Source organism: Muntiacus reevesi, chromosome 18, assembly GCF_963930625.1.
Source record: "Muntiacus reevesi chromosome 18, mMunRee1.1, whole genome shotgun sequence".
In the NCBI taxonomy this organism is placed as follows: Eukaryota; Metazoa; Chordata; class Mammalia; order Artiodactyla; family Cervidae; genus Muntiacus; species Muntiacus reevesi.
Genome location: NC_089266.1, coordinates 35,637,524 through 35,659,684, shown reverse-complemented (window position 1 = coordinate 35,659,684; position 22,161 = coordinate 35,637,524). Strand labels below are relative to the sequence as shown.

General features: G+C 46.6%; 1 long non-coding RNA gene across 1 annotated transcript; it reads left to right on the top strand.

Moving 5' to 3' along the window:
- Positions 1-5,854: 5,854 nt before the first annotated feature.
- On the top strand, positions 5,855-20,695 carry LOC136150019 (uncharacterized). Its single transcript, XR_010659734.1, has 5 exons — positions 5,855-5,984; positions 12,415-12,538; positions 14,613-14,676; positions 16,148-16,221; positions 18,403-20,695. It is a non-coding gene; the product is annotated as an uncharacterized lncRNA (long non-coding RNA).
- The last annotated feature ends 1,466 nt before the right edge of the window (positions 20,696-22,161 follow it).

The following is a 22,161-nucleotide window of genomic DNA, read 5'->3' as shown; positions in this document are numbered from 1 at the left end:
TCTTTTTTCAGTCAGCACGTATCCATTAGGCATTTTTGGTTGTGCCCAGATCTGTGCTGAGGTCCAGGGTTGAGGAGGGTGGTTGAGGAGGTATCCTGTCCCAGCTGCAGAGACCAGACAATAATGGAAGAGAAATTCATGGCACAATCTCTGAAGCACCTTCCTGTTTATCAAACTCTTCTATTTTGCAGACAAGGAGCCTGAGGCCCAGGGAGGGTAAGGGGTCACGTAGGAAGCTGTTGGCAGACAGCGTCCGGGACTTGGACGTCCTGACGCCCCTGCTTGCACGTGTGGTGCCAAGTGCATTGTGGGAAGCAGTGGGCTGACCAAGTTCACTGCATCTCAGTTGAACATGGCCATCCCAAAGGCTTAGCAAAATCAGTTATGGCAGGAGTCAATGAGACATAAACCAAGGAGTCACCAAGGAATAGCAGAAGACAAGTTCTACCTATCGAAGCATTTATTCACTTCTCAAAAGACCATTTATCGTTTGCTCTTTAGACAAGTTTTTGAGCAGCTAAGTTTTGGGCCAACCTTAATAAGAAAGAACCTAGACTTTTGCAAATGGACAGACCTGGGTTGAAGGTCTTTCCTGGGCTGTGCAGAGCTGATTCTTGATGTAACCACCCAGAACCTTGATGTTCTTACCTGTAAAATGGAGACAATAATCTTTCAAATAAGTGAAGATAAGATGAGATAAGTGTACCAGTTTGGGGTCCTGATTCCCAGAAGAGGGATACTCCCTCAGTTCAGGTCAGTTCAGTCACTCATTCGTGTCGGACTCTTTGCGACCCCAGGACTGCAGCACACCAGGCCTCCCTGTCCATCACCAACTCCCGGAGTTTACTCAAACTCATGTCCATTGAGTCAGTGATGTCATTCAGCCATCTCATCCTCTGTCGTCCCCTTCTCCTCCCGCCTTCAATCTTTCCCAGCATCAGGGTCTTAGAAGTCAGTTCTTTGCATCTGGACAATACTTTGGCCACCTACTTTAGGATACTCCCTGGTAGGATTTATCACTTCTGTGGTGAGCTGACAATTGTGTGTGTCCCCTCCCAGTGCCAAGTCCAGTGACTCTTGTCAGTTACTTCAAATTGGCCCTGGTGAGGATATTTATGTCATGGAAATAAGCAAACACTATGAATTTCAGGAATCTTTTTGTCTCTCCTGTTGTTAGACATTTACCAGACCTCCCAGGGTATTGTCATTATGGTTGAAAGTAATCAGAACTTTTTCACCCCAGGCAGACACAATGCATACCAGTTTGGTTATTTTTACTGACGTGACCACTCAGTCAGAACAGTCAATTCCACAGAATGGTTGGCTGGCTTCCCCACCCATGGCCCCCCATTTCGGGGGCAGTGGTGCTGTGGGGAAGACGATTCAGTCCAGTGGTCAGTTGGACCCACTTCTTGATGCAGTGTATCACACACCCTCAGAAACAGGAGCAAAAGCTGGGTCAGGGTACCAGGGCCCCCCGGGGGCTTATGATAGCTGTCTTCCTTGGGGGACAGCCTCTATATTAATACATGTGAACTGGTTTCTAACCCACGTCTGTCTCTGAGTCTGGGGGGTTGTCAGATTCCTTAGCTTTTCTGGAGTTCCAGGGTGCTCAGGGCAGGCTTGTCTGTGGGGAAGCCCCCCCAACCCTGGGGCCCGACCTCTCCACCACAGGACGGTCCACTGGTGGGCCTTGCAGAAACACAGGAGCAGCAAGAAGAATCTGACTCCTAGAAGAGGAATTGGTTGCCAGGTGATGATGTCTGGGCCTCTCCCTGGTGGGCTGAGCGTAAAGGGGAAGTGTGGTCAGGCTGGCACTCACAGCTCGGGCTGGGTGGAAGGCCTGTGGGCGAGGGACTGCCTCTCCCCAGCTGTGCTGAGCCACGGCCTTCAGAGCACTAATGGCCCCTCAACCGCTCACATCTGGACCTCCTGCAACTCAGGTAAGCACCTGGGCCCTGTCAAGGCAGGTGACCGTCAGGGCTGGGCCGGGGGATTGTAGCCTGGGCCTGGGGACCGCTGGTGGGGCTGGAGAAAAACTGGCCTTGAAGAAACCACCCTGCTGGTGTCTGGCTGGATGACCTCAAGGTCATCTCCAGCTCCTGGGGCCTCTTCGTGTGTGTGTGGTGGGGTCATGAAGAGGCCTGCTTCTCAGGCTGGATTGATGCAATGCCTGGGAGTGAGACGCTGTGTACTGTGAGGAGGTTGTAGTCATTCTCTGGATGATGGTGAGTTTGGGTACCTAACCTGCGCCAGGACCCTCAGTGGGTCTGTGCTTGAGGGAGGGTGGGGATTGAGGCACTGACTCTGTGAACTTGGGCCCCCCCCCCCCCCCCCGAAGCCCTGGGATGAGCACCAACAGTCCTGGTGTCTTTGTCACTGTATCTCTAGCATTCAGGGACTTCTCTTTTAGAGGACCTCTCTTTTAGAGGCCTCAGGGTCAAGACCTCCATTGAGCCATCTACTCTCGCCCTCTGGAAAAAATTACTGCGGTGGGGGCCTGGGTTTGGCTTTGTCGTTTTCACTTCCACCTTCTCATGCATCAGTTGTCCCTCCTGTCACTCCCTTTCCTGGTCCCTCTGCATGTGTGGACCTCTGGGGAAGCATCAGAAGTGGGGATTGTTGAGCCTGCAGAAGACAAGGGCTGGGAGCTTCTTTTTAATAATTTTTTTAGCACCTCTTTCTTTTTCTCTTTCTGAAAATTAGAAAACTGTAAAGCAATAGGGGAAACAATAACCCTTGATCCCACCACCTCACAACAATCACATAAAGAAGGTGATGCTGTCTTGCCTTCCAGTCATTTTTTCTTAGGCGTAGCTGTTTCAGAAAGTTACCTGTGTTTTATTTTGATGTAAGTACATTCTACACATAGAAATACAGATGTCACTGCTGTCTTCAGGGGACCAGCATCCCTGATCTCTTCCATCTACTCAACATGAGGCCGGCACTGCTGCCAGAGAGCCCCTGGGTGACAGGTTCAAGTTTCCCTTACATTCTCAGAGCCAAACGAATAGGGAAAAGTAAGCAACAGCAAGGGGCTTCCCTGGTGGCTAAGACGGTAAAGAATCTACCGGCAATGCAGGCGACCTGGGTTTGATCCCTGGGTCAGAAAGATCCCCTGGAGAAGGGAATGGCAACCCACTCCAGTATTCTTGCCTGGAGAATTCCATGGACAGAGGAGCTTGGCGGGCTACAGTCCATGGGGTCCTGAACAGTTTGACGCGACTAAGTGACTAGTACTTACTTACAAGCAAAGGCAAGTAGAAACTTGGTTGAACCCAAGGAAGGACTCGTGGGTTGTAGAAATCCTGGGGTAAACTCACTAAGAATCCTGAATGACCTGCAGCCCTGGAAGGCTCTGCTAACCCATCACCCTGAACTTCTCGAAGATACTAGAAAATTGACCTATTTGAGAGCAGGGAGCAGAAGCTCTTGTAAAACATGATGCCTAAATTTTTGAAAAGTGTTTGCTTTTGGGTGGGAGGGAAAGAAAGAAGGATCCTACTGTCACGCACTGAACAATCTAAATTCACTTTTCTGTGCTTTCTCCCAGCCATTCTCCCATCACATCTTCAAGTAATGTTACAAGATGTGGCTATAGTCTAGATATAAGTCAGTATTCTGTTCCTTTCATTTTATGTGGTTTCTCAATAGTTCATGATGCTTTCTTCCTAATGATTCCTTAATTACTGCATCCTATCCTATCAAATCTCCAGTCTTCTTGCCTGGAAAATCCCATGGACAGAGAAGCCTGGCAGGCCCCAGTCCATGGGGTCACAAAGGGCCGGACACGACTGACTAACACACACATCCTATCAAGTGGCCCTTGTGTAATTTTCTTCCCCAAGAGACCCCCATTGGATTGCTGGACTGCTCCCTGATCACCTCTACGAAGGTGCACATGGTTGTCCTCTTAGGGTTTTACTTTGTTCAGATTATTTCTCAGGCTATATTTCAAGAAATGATATTGTAGAATTAAAGGGTGTGATTGTTTTTTAAATGTACTATTTTCTTTCCAAAATTTTATTTAAAATTAATGTGTACTATCACTGGCCCTGTGGGAGGGTCCATTTCACCACAACTTTGCCATGATAGAATTTTATGGCTATCTTTCATTTTTGCTAGCAAGTAGATGCAGTTCCTAACTGTGGCCACAGGGGCAATAAACTATGATGGGTGAGTGTATATGAAGAGTCAAGCCCTGTAATGAAAATAAATCAGACAAGATTAATCTGAGAGCTGGTGTGATAAGCTGTAACACTGAGGGAAGTACATGTGAAAAAGGATATGTTTGGCTTGATTTCTCCTCTTTAGCTCCCTAGGACTTATATTTAAACTTTCACAGAAGTGGAAGGACAGAGAGAGGGACAAGAGAAACTGAACTCCTTTTAATACTCTGCTCCAACCCTTCCCCCGGCATGCTTGAGTTTTACTTTTTTAATTTATTTTGGCTGCACCATTACAGCATATGGGATCTTAGTTCCCTGACCAGGGGTCGAACCCATGCCCCTGCTTTGGAAGCACGGAATCTTAACCTCTGGACCTCCAGGGAAATCCCACACTTGGATTTCAGGTGGCCATCAACTGCCCAGACAGTTGCTGGCCAGCAACATTGCTGGCGCTGGGCAGGGTCCAGTGGGAACTCGGCCTCACTAAGCCTGAGCAGTGACTGTCTGGGAGCCAGAGATGAATTCAGGCAAGCACAGCTCATGCTGGCTGGCAGGTGTTGCCTCAGTATTATCTGGAGTCTCTCAGACACTTGAGATCCAGGCGGAGAGCAGCTCGGACCCTCATTCCACACCCTGCAAAGTGCAAAGCTGTCCCTCAGATTTCTGTGGGTTCTGCAGGAGACCAGCCCTGCTCTGAGCCCCTGAGGGTGAGCCTCTGTTCCACACTGCACAAACCCAGGGGTGAAACAGTGTTACAGTTTGGGTGGGAGTAAATTAAAAAGGGGTGGGAAGCTGAAATTAATTTTATTAATGCGTTTTACTTAACCCACTCTATCCAAAATACTATCATTTCAACATGTAGCCGAGATAAACATTTATTAATGAGATCTGTCATTTCTTTCTGAACAAGTCTTTGAAATCCAGCATGTATTTCGCACTTGCAGCACGTACCCAACTAGCCGTCTAGCCAGTGCTCAGTGGAAGAGCCCCACGGGGCCAGTGGCTGCAGTCTTGGACAGGGCAGGCCTCTGGGAGAGGGATTTGTGCCCATAAAGGCAGAGAGTAAGGAACTGGACTCATATTCACATCTCCCCCACTTCCTGCAGCTATTTGCAAGTCCAGCTCTTCCCACAAAGCCTTTTTCTGACTCTAACTTTCTGAAACTCTAATTCACCCCACCAACACACACATTCCAACCACACCTCTTGGGACTCATGGCTATTTTAGGTCACTTATTTTTCACGAGAAAAACTCAAGTCTTTCAATACACAGGGCATGACCGTTAATACACTTTGAAATAAATTGAGAGGCTGACACTCAGGACTTCTTATGAAATAGGCTAGCGTAGATGAGAAACTGTGAGTTGGAGCGCACCCCGTGTCCTGAAGACACTTTGTGAAACATTTTATTTATGTCAATATATGTGTAGCTGTCACATTGTAAATTGTACATCTAACTCTGAGGAATTTGGTTAAAGAGGAAAAAAAAGCAAATTCTTGAATAAAGTCACAGTCTCCAGAATTCCTGGTAATGGAGAGTGAATGTGTTTTCTGCCACTGACTCCCCGGAAACGCCTTTTGGGGAAGTGAGAGTCAGGGCTGGGCTGGTAGTTGCTTTTAGTGGCTCTCCCACCCTGACCCTACTCAGAACTGAGTGCCTTAGGCTACGGAGGACATTAGAAGCGGCCAAGACAGAGAAGCTGCCACTCCACCCTCCACACCTGTCTGCCTGGCTTCTGCTTCCCAGCCAGCCACTTGAAGTCCACGACCAAAGGCAGGGGGAGAGCAGGGAGCCTGCCCAGGCTCTCGTGTCCAGGTGAGGTGCTTTAGAACTAGAATGCCAGCACTTGAATTTCAGACTCTGGACCCAAACCGCCTACTGCATCACTAGAGGGGAAGCCTGCCCACGACAAGGAATGAGGGAAGGAGGTGGGGCTGTCAGTCATTCATTCATTTATTCACAGATGCATATGGCACTCCTACTGCATTACAGGTGACGTCCTGGGCATTAGAAAGAGTGGTAGAGGGAGCAGCAAGATTCTTGCTCTCCAAGAGCTTACAGCCAGTGTGGGAGATGATGAACAGCAAATAAACCATCAGACAGCTGTCACAGTAAGTGTAGGCAGGCTCAGTTGGAGGAAAAAAGATGCATTTTGAATATTGATCATAGCATGTTGCGGAGTGGGAGGCAGGGCTGTCTGCCTCTCACCCTGCCGCCCCCAGCACCTTGCCTGTTGACTCTTCCTAACTCAGAACAGGAGCTTTCTGGCCAGCTTCCTGCCCTCTCATCCCGGTCTGGTTCTGCTGAGCAGCACAGCCCTCCCTCCATCCTTGTTCCCGTTTAAAAGCCGATTCTTCCATCTGAGCCCCTGAAGGTAGCTTTTGATCTCTTTTCTCTGCCTGCATTTCATTTTGTCCTTTTTCCTGACACTTTCACAGTTTATAAACACACTGAGTCCCTGTATTTTAAACAATCTTTCCTCGATCTCACTTTTCCCCCTTCTTGAAATTCAGGCTTCCCTTGCCTTCTGGGCTTTCATCAAGCTGACTGGCACTCTCTTTAAGCTGTTATCAGAGGAGTGACTGAGATGCAAAGTCTGTCTGAGGACAGGGAGATTGAGAAGAAGCGGGTCGATAGAGTGCAGGACACGGAGCTCCGGGGCGAGGAGCGTCTGTGAAGCTGGGAGGGGAGGACAAGCAGGGAGGGCGATGGGCAGACGGCAGGTCTTCCCAGGTCACCTTAGCCCTGCAGGAACCTCACTCCGATGCCTATGACTATCCTCTAAGGACTTTGGATGAGGTTCTAGGATGCCCCTGCTCCTGCCAGTGCCCTGGGAAGGAATCCTGAGGCTCCATGAAGTCACTCACACCCTAGTGAAAATCAGTTCCTCTTCCTCAGTGTCTGGCACTGAGGGTATCAATGCCAGTGTCAGGCAAATGGGTATAAATGGAGGGGAAGTAGGGAGAGGAGGTAGCATAGAACTTTGCTCTGAAGAGAGTGACTTGTTGACGATGGAGCTCCATCAGCCCTGTGACAAGCAAACAGGAGAGGTCTTTGGGTTCAAGGGGTTTGTTTTAGTGCCTCCTTCTTCTTTTAGTGCTGCTTCTACCGTCTGTGAATGTTGCAAGGAACAAGCCTCCAGCCTCCTCACCTCCACCGCTCGGGGCTCTGCAGGCTGGCTGGATGTAGTGTTCCTCCCTGAGGCCTGAGAACCCACTGGAGTACGTGTTAACAATGCCGAGCCCCAAGTCCCACACCAGAGTTACACATCAGAATTGCGAGTAGAGTCGGGACAGAGACTGTGGTATCTATCTGTATTTTAGTGCATTTCCCACAGCTCTGGCTTGGTGGTCACAATTAAGGGTCCTGGGCTTAGCTTCTGATTTTTTCCACTTATGACCTTGGGCAAGTTCATTGAGCTCGTCTAAACTTCTGTTCTCTTTTCTCTAAAAGGGGGTTATGATTATGACCTGCCGTACAGTGTGGTTGAACTCATGGTAAGGTAGCATATAATGTATGTTACTTTTCTAAGATGCATTTTCATATTGAGGTTCTTTTTATTTGGAACAAGTCACAACTCAAGGTGGAGGTCTTGCCAATATTGGAATTTCTTGACCAAGGGTTCTGCTTTCAGTTCTGTTATGACAAGAAGTATTATCAACTTGGTGTAAATCTGACAGAGCAAAAACAGCATGAACTTTGGCATCAGACCAGGCTTTGCTGCAATCTTAGACTAGTCAGCTACTAGCCATGCTGCCTTTAACAAATTGCCTAAACCCTCTGAGTTCTCTCTTTTTATCTGTAGAATGGGCGTAATAATAACACCTCCCAACACCAGGTTATAAAGATTAAGTGATAACATGTATGTCACTGGTTCTCAACATTGGCCTTCCACGAGCATCATCTGGAGAACTTTACTAAAACAAAGTCCCAGTGGTGAGGCCCCAGGTTGGGAATTTCCACTCTTCCTCAAGTTCTTGCCGTGGGGTCTGACATACCAAGGTCCTCAATAGCTAATGACTAAAGGCAGCTCACTTGTTCTTCTGACTCTTCTTTCTTCCATTTGTGGTGTCCACCAAATGCTCCCCTGGTTGACGGGAACTGAGGTCAGGCCCTGCCCTCCTCCCGGCAGCCCAGACCCCTAACCTGTATCTGTAGACTCAGCACCTCACCCTCCCCGGGCCCAGGACCTGCTGACCTATGGCTCAGCTTTGGATCAGCCTTAGGGCCACACTGAATCCTTCCCTCCTCTGGTCCATACTGCACCATGAGCCCCCACTCTGGCTCACAAGGCCCTCTCTTATCTCTGAGTCCAAGTCCAGCCTTGAGAAACTTCCAATGACCTCAGACTCTTGAGAACAAAAATGTCCCCTCCCATGTGGCAGTCCCCTCCCAGACACAGAGACCCACGTCTGTTCCAGCTTTGTGGTGGGTCCTTGCTGCTTCCCTGGGCCAGCAACATTGAGCACTCTGTGGCAGACTTCTGGTCAGAAATGGCAGGATCATTGCTGACTTTTTCCCCTTTCATTCCAGAGATATCAATAGAAGGCAAAAACAACCCCAAAAAACCCAATTAAAAAAATTTTTTTTATAATGTATAAACCCATGAGACCACTTTCACTAGAGTCTCATCTTCCTGCAGTATGAGCATGAGGTAGTTTGTGTGGTGGTCTCACCCACCCCGAGATGTCCACATCCCAACCCCTGGAACCTGTGGTTATGTCAGATTACAAGGCAAGGAAGAACTGTGGTCACAAGCGGAACTGAGGTTGCAAATCAGCTGACCTGGAGATGTGGTGATGAACCTGGATTATCCGGGTGAGCCCAAAGTAACCACAGCGTGCATGCGTGCTGAGTCATGTCCACCTCTTTGTGACCCCTCAGACTGTAGCCCGGCAGGCTCTTCTGTCCATAGGATTTTCCAGGCAAGAATACTGGAGCAAGTTGCCATTTCCTCCTCCAGGGGATCTTCCCGACCCTGGGATCAAACCCACATCTCCCGGATTGGCAGGCAGATTCTTTACCACTATGCCACCAGGGAAGCCCATTGTAATCACAAGAGTCCTTATAAGTGGGAGAGGGAGGCACGAGAGGAGGTGAGATGTGACTGGGGAAGGACTGTCAGAGAGATGCAAGGAGATGAAGGAGGGGGCTGTGAGCCACGGAACACAAGCAACCTCCAGAAGCTGAAAAGAGCAAGGAAGTGGCTTCTCCATTGGGGCCTTCAGAAGGGGCCAGCCCTGCCCAACGGCAACATGCTGGCTGCTGTATTACCCAGAAACTCGGCTGGATGACACTTCTGTGTTGTTTTTAGACACGGCATCCACGGCGATTTGTTGGAGCGGCCACAGTGAACAGACGCAGTTTGTTTCTAACGACGCTACTGCCTGGGTTCCTGCGTTGTTCCAACAGGGAGAGGCCTCCCCAGTGACATTTCGGTCCAACCCCAAAACTTGTATTACTTTTTTGATTACTAAGCAGACTCATTTCCGTTTTAAAAATTTAGTCATGCTCATTTAAAAACTTCCGTCTCATCTTTGACTCAGAGCTCCCCGCTTTGCCCAGCGAGGGGAGTAGAGAGCGGGGTGAGGGGTGAAGGCTGCCTCAGCTCCCTATCACCCTTCCCCGCCCTTATCCCCCTGGTATGGGATTGAGGAGGAAAGTCAGGGACAGACACTTCTCCACAGGAAGCCTCCCCTCGCCGGGTCACTGCTGCTGATCCAGTCTGTGGTGCTGGGTGGAGGCTCACCCCTGGCCCTTGAGTCCCTTGGGGTCCCTTGAGGGACTCGGCTGCACCTTTGGGCTGGCTGCCAGCCTCCTCTCATGTAAACACCTCTTTACCTGATGCTTCAGTAGCTCTCAGGAAGCCTGCGCCCCATGACCTTATCTACTCCAGGCCTGACAACACAAGTGGGACTCAGTTTCCACACTTTGCAGAGCCTGAGCTGGACTGCACAGCCGTGACTCACTGCCCACCGGCTCTGCTCCCTGCCGTCTCTCCCCAGGGCTCCTGTCCCCTCTCTCGGGGTGGGGGGCACCCACTGGGATGTGGTTACTAATAGCCCCCTTCCTCAGCTGCACGCTCCCAAAAAGACCTACTCGTCTTGGTCCTGTTGAAAAGGCACCTGTCTGCAGTTCATGGGGGAAGAGCTGTTTCTCTGATCTTAGGTTATGGGGAACTTGGTACTTTCATTCTCAAGCCCTGATCATTCATTCTGGGGAATGCCTTGGGCACCCACAGCACCATATGACTACCACAGCGAAGTTCGTTTTGAAGTAAAGTGAGATATTCTGACCTCCATTTGGCCTCTCCTTGATGATTCTGAGGCATCCTGACACTGGAAGGCCCTGAGACACAGAGAGGAAGTGTTCCGCCCTCCCTCCTACCTGGGTGACCTGGGGCAGGTCACTACACCTCTGTCTCAGGCCCTGTCTAGAAAAGGGTGTGGTGGTGAGGGTGAAATAACGTGAGTGATCAGAAAGCTCTTGGTGCACTAAACATGCTCAAAACATCTGATGGGAAATCAAAGCCATTCAAGTTGTGTGAACTGCAGAATATTTACCACTTTGCATAGTTCTGAAAAATGACCCATAGTTTCACTTTCTGGCATCATCCTATTTCCTCTTTCTTTCCCAAGAATCTGATGAGAATAAAATTTCTTTAAACTTGAAATCTGAACAAAAGGAAGCTACACTAAGTGGCTGATTGACTCTTATCCGTGTTATAAAAGTAAATGCAAAAGTTAAAAAAGATAAAAAAGCAAAGAATTCGGAGGGTTTACAGAGAACAGTCACAGCTGCCAGGCCTCTTGCTTCCCTCCCAACACCCAGTCATGCTCTTCAGATGCAACAGCTTTTAACTCTGCCTGATGTGTGTCTCTATAGCTCTAAAGAGTATGTTTATGTTTCTCCTTGGAGAAATCCATCAGGAGTAAAAGAAAAAAGTCAAAGAGATAGAAAATATGAGGGGGAAGTTAGACTAAGAACTAGGAGACATTTAAGTAAGAGAAAAGAGACTGGGTGGCCATCAACAGATAGATGGATGAAGAACATGTGGAGGTATACATATATATTCACACACACATATATACAATGGAATATTACTCGACCATAAAGAATGAAATATTACCACTTACAGCAACACAGATGAACTTAGAGAAGAACACACGAAGTGAAACAAGTCAGACATAGAAAGACAAATACCATATGACATCACTTAGATGTGGAATTTTTAAAAATAATACAAATGAACTTGTTTACAAGACAGAAATAAACTCACAGAACTAGAAAACAAACTTATAACTACCAAAGGGGAAGGAGGAGAGGGATAAACTAGGAGTATCAGATTAACAGATACATGCTACTATATACAAAGTATTTACTGTGTGTGTGTGTGTGTGTGTGTGTGTGTATATATATATATATATAAGGAGTTACTGTATAGCACAGAGAACATCTTATAATAACCTATAACGGAAACAAATCTTTTCTCATCCAGACTAATTCAGTTTGTGTCTTTCTCCCTCTAATCATGCCTCACTCAAAGAGATCCATCAAGGTATTTTTCTAACCTCCACCTCAAAACACCAGTGAAAATGTTAGTTGCTTAACTGTATCCGAGTCTTTGCAACCCCATGGTCTATAGCCTGCCAGGCTCCTCTATCTATGGAATTCTCCAGGCAAGAATACTGGAGTGGGTTGCCAGTCCCTTCTCCAGAGGATCGTCCCAACCCTGGAATTGAACCCAGGTCTACATTACAGGCAGATTCTTTACATCTAAGCCACCAGAGAAGCACACCCCCGCACCCCAAAAATAGCTCTCAAAATTCTATCTGCCCTGTTATGAATTGAGTCTAGTCCCTTTGACATAAAAATAACTGCTGTCAGTTACTGCTTTAAATGGCATTTCCCCTTCCTGCTGCATGTTTGACAGTGTAAAGAAAAGCAGTGATTATGTCTACAGTTTCTAGAGTAACTGATAAGTACATGTCTTACCTCTAATTTTCGTACATTCCCTGTAAGATAGTAGACAGCATCACTTGCATATTGCAGGTGAGGACACTGAGGCTTGGAGAAAGTTAATCACTTGCCTGAGGTCTCCCAGCTGCAAATCAGCAGGGCTTGATTGTGAACAAACGCCTGCCTGGTCCCTAAGCAGATGTAGCTGCACAACATGGTAGATAACTGCCTCCACCCCCCAAGAAGCCCTTCATCATGTCTTATCCTCTCCCTCCATTCTTCTCAGGATCCCAAGGCCATGGATTGGTGGAAGGACAATTTCTGGATCATCTTGGCTGTGGCCATCATCTTTACCTCTGTGAGCCTGGGCACCATCCTGTTCTGTGTCTGTAGGTGTCTGTTTAGACAAGGTAATGACCCTCCCCCTTGGGCAGGTGGAGGGAGGGGAGGGAAGAGGTGGTTGTCAGGGCACTGGGGCTTCTTTAGGGCACAAAGATCAGTTCTGGGCTTGCATGGGCTGAACTCTGGATTTAGCATCATGCACTCTGGGTCTGAGTCCTAGCTCTGCTACTAATATGTGTCTCTGGGCCTCAATTTCTCCCTCTGCACAGTGAAGAGAGGGAGGTTACTTAATCTCCAAGAACTCTTCCGGCCTTCATGGTTTGGGTAAAAGCAGAATCAGTTTCAAGGCACGCTGTTCTCTAGTGCTATCTCTCTCCAATGTGGCTGCTGATCACAGCACCTTACCTCTGGAACTTGACAGTACAAGTGCATGGAATGTCAAAAACTGTCTTGATTCCAAATGCATTGAGTTGTACTCATGAAATACGTATAGCGTTTTGTATGGCAATCATTCTCCACAAAATAGTTTTTAAAAATGTCTTAGAACACCTCTGGCTGTCTAATGGTTAAGACTCCACACTTCCAAAGCAGGGAGCATGGGTTTGATTCCTGGTCAGGAAACTAAGATCCCACATGACATGCAAGATGCCAAAAAAAAAATTAAAAACGGAGTGTTTTTGAGCTATTTTTAAAAAGTCCTAATTTGAGTTTTCCATCTCTCACCTTACCCCATAGTGTACCTTCACATTTTGAAGTGTGTAAAAAAGTGTATAAAAAAAAGTCTTCAGGCATGAAAAATGGACTTATTTCATGGTTGACCACCATGACTGCCTATTCTAAGATCATACTCTGAATTTGGGGGTATTATATGTGCCTTGGATAGAGGTTTTTAGCACACTTGGACATAAATAAGCAGCTTCTTGGGGGATTAATCTAAATTTAGACTATCTACAAGTGAGTTTCTACTTTAATACTCATCTCCAAAAACATGAAATTCTGGTTCAATAGAGAGTTTTCTTAAGATCCTACCCCTAACCTAATGACCTAGGCCTGGAGTATACGTGGGGATGGTAAATGTTCTGAGAGGTATGGCTGTCTTGCCCTGGGGCACCTAGGGGGCATCCCTCCATGATCAGGGTCCTGTCCTCCTGATGCATCTGGACATGGCCTCAGGGTCCTGCTGAACCAGTGCTGGAAGGTCAGGGCTGCTCAGGAATGAAAGCTTCTGTCATTCTTCTCCATCTCTCTTTAGAGATAAGAAAAGCAAGGTTCAAAGAGAGGCAGATCCTTGGTTCGGGTCTCCTAGGACTTGGTGGCAGAGTTGGAACCAGAAATCGGGTACACTGGGCTCCCCATTCAAAGTCCTTTCCCCTCCACCCCCTGATGGTAATTAGGTTTTTTAAATACAGAAAGTATATTCTAGCCACTATAGTCCTCTATCCACTTGCCTTTTTTAAGTATTTCATTTTTAAAATTTTGATTTGTTTCAGTTTTGGTTGCACAGGCTCTTGGGTGCGGTGCACAGGCTTTTGCTAGCTGTGGTGTGCCAGTTTAGTTGCCTCGAAGCACGTGAGATCTTAGTTCCCTGGCCAGGGATCAAACCATGTCCCCTGAATTGGAAGACAGATTCTTAACCACTGGACCACCAGGGAAGTCCCAAAACATTTTGCTTTTAGATATGGACAAAATATGACCCTGAACAAAAACTTATACTTACTCTCTTTTATCTTGACCCACTTCTACTAACAAGTAGGTTATAATTAATAATAACTTACATGTCCAGCATATCAGTTTACAAGCTGCTGTTCCCATTCTTCATCTCATTTTTCTCCCATGAATGCTTTTGACTATTCACTCAACTAGTCTTTCCAAGTGACAACTATATGCTAGGTAGACACAGTACCAGGCAATGAGGGAGCAGCCACAGCCCACAGTGGATTAGTTCCAGACTCTGAGGTCAGACGGTCTGGATGACATTCTGACTCTATCACTTATGAGCTCTGTGCCCCTAAGTCTGTTTTGTCTGGATGGTTCTTCTTCTGACTATCCTGAACCTGCCCATTCTCTGATCTCTTCTAAACACTAAAGATCACAATTTTGGACAATTCTTCCTAAATGAATATGCTTGTTTTTTTTCCTTAGGCAAGAAACTGGAAATTTCCAAGTCCTTGAAACAAAAGCAGAGAGATGAAGAAATTATGTATGAGTAAGTGGGGGGAATCCTGCTTTTTAATTTTGAGAACCGCCTGTCCACTTCCATTCTTGTGCCTGCGCTACGGAGCCGGCGTGTGCATGCTCAGTCACTTAGTCGTGGCCAGCTCCTTGCAACCCTGTGGACTGTAGCCCACCAGGCTCCGCTGCCCATGGGCTTTCTCCAGGCAAGAATACTGGAGTGGGTTGCCATTCCTTCTCCAGGGGATCTTCCTGACCCAGGGATCCAACCCACATCTCCTGCGTGGCTGGCAGATTCTTTACCACTGAGTCACCTGGGAAGTCCCTGAAACTTCTTACCAAAGTATAAAATAAATACAGAAAAATGCATATGGTAAGAGTACAATGCAATGAATTTCCACAAACTAAACAGACCCAGTAGCTGGCACCCAGATCAAGAAACAAAATTACCAACATCTCAATCCCATAGATGCCCTTTCAGCCTTTAAACCCTAAGGATAATCACTGTTTGAAATAGCATAGGCTCATTTTTCCTTGTCTTTATACTTCATATACATGGAATTATATAGTATGTGTTATTCACTGTTTAACCTCTTCCTCTCAGCATTTTTTTGTGAGATTCATTGTGTGTAGTTGTAGACTGTTCATTCTTATTACCATAGAGTGTTCCACTGTGGAACTGAACCATGACGAAACTTATTCATTCTGCTACTTACGGGCATTTGGGTAGCATCCAGTTTGCCACTGTTATGAACAGTGCTGTTATAAACATTCTAGTAACATATCTTTTGATCAGCAGGCTATATACCCAATGTTGCTGTCACATGGTCGGTGTATGTTTAGCATTAGGAGTACACCTGTTTTTTGTTTGTTTGTTTGTTTGGCTATGCTGGGTCCTGATTGCTTCAGGGGCTTTTTTCTAGTTGCAGTGAGTGGGGGTGACTCTTCGTTGAGGTGTGAGGGCTTCTCGTTGCTGTGGCTTCTCTTGTTGCAGAGCACAGGCTCTAGAACTTTAATAGCTGCAGTATACGGGTTGCATAGTTGTGGCTCCCCAGGCTCCAGAGCACAGGCTCAGTAGTTGTGGCTCACGGGCTTAGTTGCTCCGCAGTATGTTGACTTCCTGGATCAGGGGTCGAACCCGTGATTCTTTATCACTGAGCCACCTGGGAGTTTTGCACATCCATTTTGCACATCAAAATACACCTGGTGCTTACCTTCCCCTCCTGATCCAGCTGAGGTAAACACAGGAAGATGAGCTCTGTGGTCTAAGTTAGAATGCTTCTACTACACACCCTCAAATCCAAATGATCCCTGGGCTAAAGAAATGGTTTCTTTAGAATGTCAGTTACAGATGGGATGCAAGACCTAGAAAAGAAAGGAGATGCTTTCAGTCTTTACGGACCAAGATTTGAATGTTCAACTCTGTCCATTTCCCTTGACATTTTCTCTTAAATGGCAGGCATGATCAAAACAAAACACTGACTCCTATTCTTCCTCTCTTCCAGGAATGTTACAGAACAATTCTCAGTTCAATTACCCCCTCTGCCCCCCAGGGATATGCTATCCTCAGAAGTTGCCTGTGAGTATATTTTGCTGATAACAGTCTCATTCAGGGTAGAATAATAAATTTGTCTTGGCGTCTTAGTCAGCTGTGCTCAGTCGCTCAGTTGTGTCCAACTCTTTGCAACCCCACAGACTGTAGCCCACTAGACTCCTCTGTCCATGGGATTCTCCAAGCAAGAATACTGGAGTGAATTGCCATTTCCTCCTCCAGGGGATCTTCTTGACCCAGGGATTGAACCCACCTCTCCTGTGCCTCCTGCATTAGCAGGCAGATTCTTTACCACTAAGCCACTTGGGAAGCAGTCAGCTTGGGTTGCCCATTAAACAGTAGCACAGACAAATGTGGCTTAAATGACAGTAAATTTCTCAAGTTCTGGAGGCTAAAAGTCCAAGATCAAGGTGCCAGGCCAATCTGGTGTCTGTTGAGAATACTTCTAGTTTGCAGATGGCTGCCTTCTCACTGGGTCCTCACATGGAGGGGAGAGAGCTCTCTGGTGTCTCTTAGAAGGGCACTAATCCTATTGGATCAGGGCCCTGCCCTTCTGACCTTGTTTAACTTTAATTACTTATTTGGAGACCCCATCTCTGAGTATAACTGAACTGGTGGTTAGAGTTTCACCATATGGATTTTGTGGGGACACAAACTTTCAGTCTATTATACTGGAATTTGCAGATGGCAGCAGCCTGTTTCAAGGAGATGAATGAAGTTTAAGGTGGGGGGGGGGTGTGGAAGTACAAAATAAGTACCAATGCTTCTAATATTCAATGTGTAAATTCATATTCAGATTCCAGCTTGCAGCATGGGTATAAAGAAACACTGGGCTTCTCACACTTCGTATCAGAAAATCTCTGCCTGGTTCCCTTGACTGGAATACTCTTCCTTAAGCTCTACATACAGCTGACTTTACTTCACCCTTTGGGTGTCAGCTCAAATGTTACCACCTTTGAGAGTTCATTCCTGACCATCCTTCTAATTCTCCTTTTGAAGCTTATGGCTATTATCCTAAGTGAGCTTATTTAATTATCCTTCATTTGTCCATTATCTGTCTCCTCCATTATAACACAAACTCTAGAAAATAGGCACCTTTCTTATCTTGTTCACCGTTGTTTACCCATCATTAAGAACAGTGCCTAGAGGGACTTCCTTGGAGGTCCATGGGTAAGACTCCACACTCCCAGTGCAGGGGGTCTGGGTTTGATCCCTGGTCTGGGAACTAGATCCCACATGCCATACAACTAAAGAGTTTGCATGCCACAACTAAGACCCTGGACAACCAAATAAATGAATATTAAAATAAACAAATATTTTAAAAAATAGTGTCTAGAGCTTAGTAGATAGTGGATGAAAATATTTTAATTGGACAGATAAGTAGTAATATTAGCTAGCATTTATTGAGCAGGCGCTGTGTGTCAGGTCCCATGCTAGGCACTTTATAGGTACTGTCTCCTTTAATCCTCTCAACAACTATATGCAGCAGGTACATTATTATGTCCCTCTGACAGAGGAAGACATTGAAGCACAGAGAAGTTAAGCGAGTTACTCGTGGTCACATAGCTAGTGACTGCTGAATCCTGAAGATGAGTTTCGATCTGACTGCAGAACTTATTCAAGTTCTCTTAGGAAAAGATGTGATTGTGGGGAGGCAGTTCCAGGCCCCATCAAGGGGGAGCTGAGATTTTCCTCCCACTTTAGTCCACGTGCTACGTGCCCATCTTCTGCTAATTCTACCTTTTGAAGACACCACTGCCCCCGTCCTTCTTAGCAGAGGGGTGACGGACGTGAGCAATTATAGATAGTTCTGGAATGCAGTGTTCAGTCACTGTGAGGGATGTGCCTGAAAGGAGATGTTGTTTGTATCGCTTCCTTATGAGAATTAGAGCGTGTAGGCACAGCACTACTCATTCCGCTACCAGCACTGGTCAGTTTCTTGTCTGAACGTCTGTCTTGTGGCTCCCACTGCAGTGCAGTCAGGCAAAGCAGCAAGGGAGTCAAGATGCCTGATGTTTGTCACTTACTCACTGGGGTGAGTCTGAGACTGTGTCATGGCTGGACCTCAGTTTCCTCTGTGAAATGGGGATCTGGTCCACCAATATGTGGGAGGATCACTGAAACCCATGACAATCATGTAGAACCACTTGGTCAAAAATACATAAACACACGCTAGCTTTGCATCTGATACCTTTTTATGTATTCCAGCCCCACAGGAAACCCCAAGTCGGCCCACACCAGCTGCATACTCTTCGGTACATAAAGTTAGAAATAAGAAGAAAATCACCGTCCCAAGCTATATTGAGCCTGAGGAAGACTATGATGATGTTGATGTCCCTGACAACACAGAAAACCATCATCTTGAAACAAAGGTTTCTTCCTTTTGGCAAGCAGAAGACGGTTCACAGAGCTTATTTTAAAAACAAGAATGGTTGAAGTTCAATAAGTGCCCAGGTCCAAAAGCCAGTGGTAACATTATGGAGCTCTACAAGATAAACACTTCCTGAATCAGATGGAGAAGCATCAGTGATCAGATAACTGCAGCCAGAGGAAAGCTGCCTGTGCTCAGCTCTGAGAATGGAGAGGAGTCAGGCCTCGGGCTTCTGCTGAGCGAGGTTCTATGCGGAGGCCCACTGGACCCTGCAAAGCCCTCCCCACTGCCCTCCGCCCTGAGGAACCACTCAGTTCCCGGCATTCTTCCCCTGTTTGTGTGGTTCTAAGTGATCTTAAATCTTGGTGTTTGATTGTACGAGCCTCCCAGGCTCCCATCCCCTGCACAGCCCCCACCCACTCCACCCACCTCACACATTGAGGGGCTGTGGGTGGTAGTCACAGCTAAGCATTCTTGCACGCAAGTCACACATCACGCCTTGTGCATTCTTCAAGGGTGGGGGTGTGCTTCTTGTTCTTGTGAACCCTCCCCACCTACACAAGCCCAAGCCCCAGGGCTTCTCTATGACATCAGCCAAACTAACCACAGAGATCCAAGTTCCCAGTCAGAGTTTTTTCACTGCTTCCCGACTGCACTGTAACAATCGGCAAAGAACAGAAGTCACCTTCTGGACCACAGGACAGACGTTACCCATAGGGGTGTGGATTTGGCAATATGTGTACTGAGGAAAGAAGGTTTCCCCAGGAAAAATCATAGGGAACAGGAAAGAGAGGGGCAAGTCAGTGGCAGATTCAAGATGAGAGTTCAGGGGTCTTTAATACCCTCCTCTGATATTTTCATTACTGCTTCCCTCCTTGTGTAGCATTCAAGACAAACAGCATCATATCCTCCCTGCCAGATTCCTGTCCCTGAGTGACTGGGAGGCAGAAACTCCAGTTCAATATGCTACTCCTAATGATACACCCGGGGAGCGGGCTGCTGTCCAGTTATACGAGGGTCCTAGTGGGGTCGCCAAGGCCTGAGTCAGCTTTGTAGGCTTCTCGATTCCTTTGTAGGCTCAAAGATTCCTTTAAGTTGATCTGCTGACACCTGAGGATTTGACACTGTCTAGCCAGACTCCAGGATGCTGACTTCTAAGCAATCCCTGAGAAATCCAGCTAACAGGCTTGCAGGGCGAGCAGCATGAACTGGTGGAAAGGCCCAGGAGTGACACCTGGACTGAGCTCCTCCTTGAGAGATGGAAAGCATGTACCTGTCATCCCCCTCAACCACTTAACCACTGCTGGACCAGTGAGGACATGTGCTTCCTCCCAGGTTCTCTCCTTCTAGACTCCATAGAAACTTCCAACTCCTTCTAACACCTCCTTGTTTTAGACCAGTGGTTCTCTAACTATGGCCTTACGGAATTCTGGTTCTGTGAGCCAGAGAGGACTCACTTCTTAAATCCTAGAAAAAACCCACGTGCTCTAGAGCCCACACACGACAACTACTGAAGCCCGCACCCCTAGAGCTTATGTTCCACAACAAAAGAAGCCACCTCAGTGAGAAGCCCAAGCGCTGCAATAGAGAGTAGCCCCTGATTGCCGCAACTAGAGGAAGCCTGCACAAAGCAACAAAGACCCAGTGCAGCCATAAATTAATTAATTATATTTTTGAATTATAGGAGAAAAATGGCTAAAGGATAGAAGTGTTTACCAAGCATACTTTCCCTTTTAAATTTTACACAAATCATCCACATCTACACCAAAAGTTAAAAAGCAAATACCATACATATATAAACTCCTCCTTGGTTTCTGGGCCACCACCATCTCCTGGTTCTCCTCCTACCTGACTGCCTGTCTCCATCTTTGCAAGAACACCTTCTGAAACATCTCTTCAATACCAATCTTTCTCAGGGTCCTGTCCCTGCATCTCCCTCCAAACACTCATGAGTGACCTCATGGGATCTCACTGCTCCCTGCAATTGGCCCTAATGAAACACTTCTCACTCTGCATTATAATTGCCTAGTTAATTCTTTATCCTCCTTCCTAACTCGGGACTCTTTGGGGTAGAAGCTGTCTGACTCACCACTGTATTCCCAGTGTCCAGCTCAAACCCTTGCATGTATTAGGCACTTAATAAATATTTATTGAATGTTGATCATTAATGGAAAATCTACCAGTGTGACAAAAACAAATCATTTTCCTCTGGGCCTGTGTAACTTGGCTGAGATTTTATACAGGGCACCTGTAATAAAACCATGTTTTCTACCAACAAAGTTGTTCCCAGTTTGGATGATATAGTTAGGTACATCAAGATTTCACAGGACATTTTTGTGTATTCTAGCCCCACAGGAAACCCCAAGTCAGCCACCAGCGTCATACTCATAGATAAAGTCAGAAATAAGAAGACAGTTTCCATTCTGAGCAACAGTGATGATGTTAAAATCCCTACAAATATGGAAAACTATCATTTGGAAACAATTCCTGTTCTACCACCTTAGCTGATTTGAGAACTGATGACTTACCCACCCCAAATCAGTGAATTTAGTTTTCTTTAAAATAGTTAACAGTCTGATCTTCTTTGTGATACAGACAAGATTGTTCCCTGGAAATGCTCTGGTTTACTAGCAACAAATTTTACAAATCATGTGTATCAGTTAGTATGCTTTAGGCTGCAAGGAACAGACTACCCAATGAAAAGTAACTTCAGTTTAGTTCAGTTCAATCTCTCAGTCATGTCCCACTCTTTGCGACCCCGTGAATCGCAGCACGTCAGGCCTCCCTGTCCATCACCAACTCCCGGAGTTTACCCAAACTCATGTCCATCGAGTCGGTGATGCCATCCAGCCATCTCATCCTCTGTCGTCCCCTTCTCCTCCTGCCCCCAATCCCTCCCAGCATCAGGGTCTTTTCTAATGAGTCAACTCTTCACATGAGGTGGCCAAAGTATTGAAGTTTCAGCTTCAGCATCAGTCCTTCCAATGAACACCCAGGACTGATCTCCTTCAGGATGGTCTGGTTGGATCTCCTTGCAGTCCAAGGGACTCTCAAGAGTCTTCTCCAACACCACAGTTCAAAAGCATCCATTCTTCAGCGCTCAGCTTTCTTCACAGTCCAACTCTCACATTCATACATGACCACTGGAAAAACCATAGCCTTGACTAGACGGATCTTTGTTGGTAAAGTACTTAAACAATAAGAAATTTATGACTCCACAAACCAAGGCATCTTGGTAAGCACTCACTCCAGAATTCATCAGATTTAAGACTCAGAGGTATAAGCTGACTTTTCTTAGATTCTCTTAGCTTTCCCCTCATGGCAGCTATTTTGCCACCATGAGGGGAAAGCTAAGAGAATTTTCCCATGAAAAGAAAGCTAACAATCACATCTTATGACAATAAACCTAGGAAGGAAAGGGGGCATGTTCTGCCCTAGAACTTTCCATTAATTAGGAAAATCTTCCCCAGAAGCTTCCAGCAACTTTTCCTAAAGTCTTGTTGGTCTGGATTGGTTCATATGCCCAGCTATAGGAAAGGCCTATTTTCAGCCTTTCTGGCTGGAAGTGGGCTTTGCCATCAAGAAAAATGAAGGAA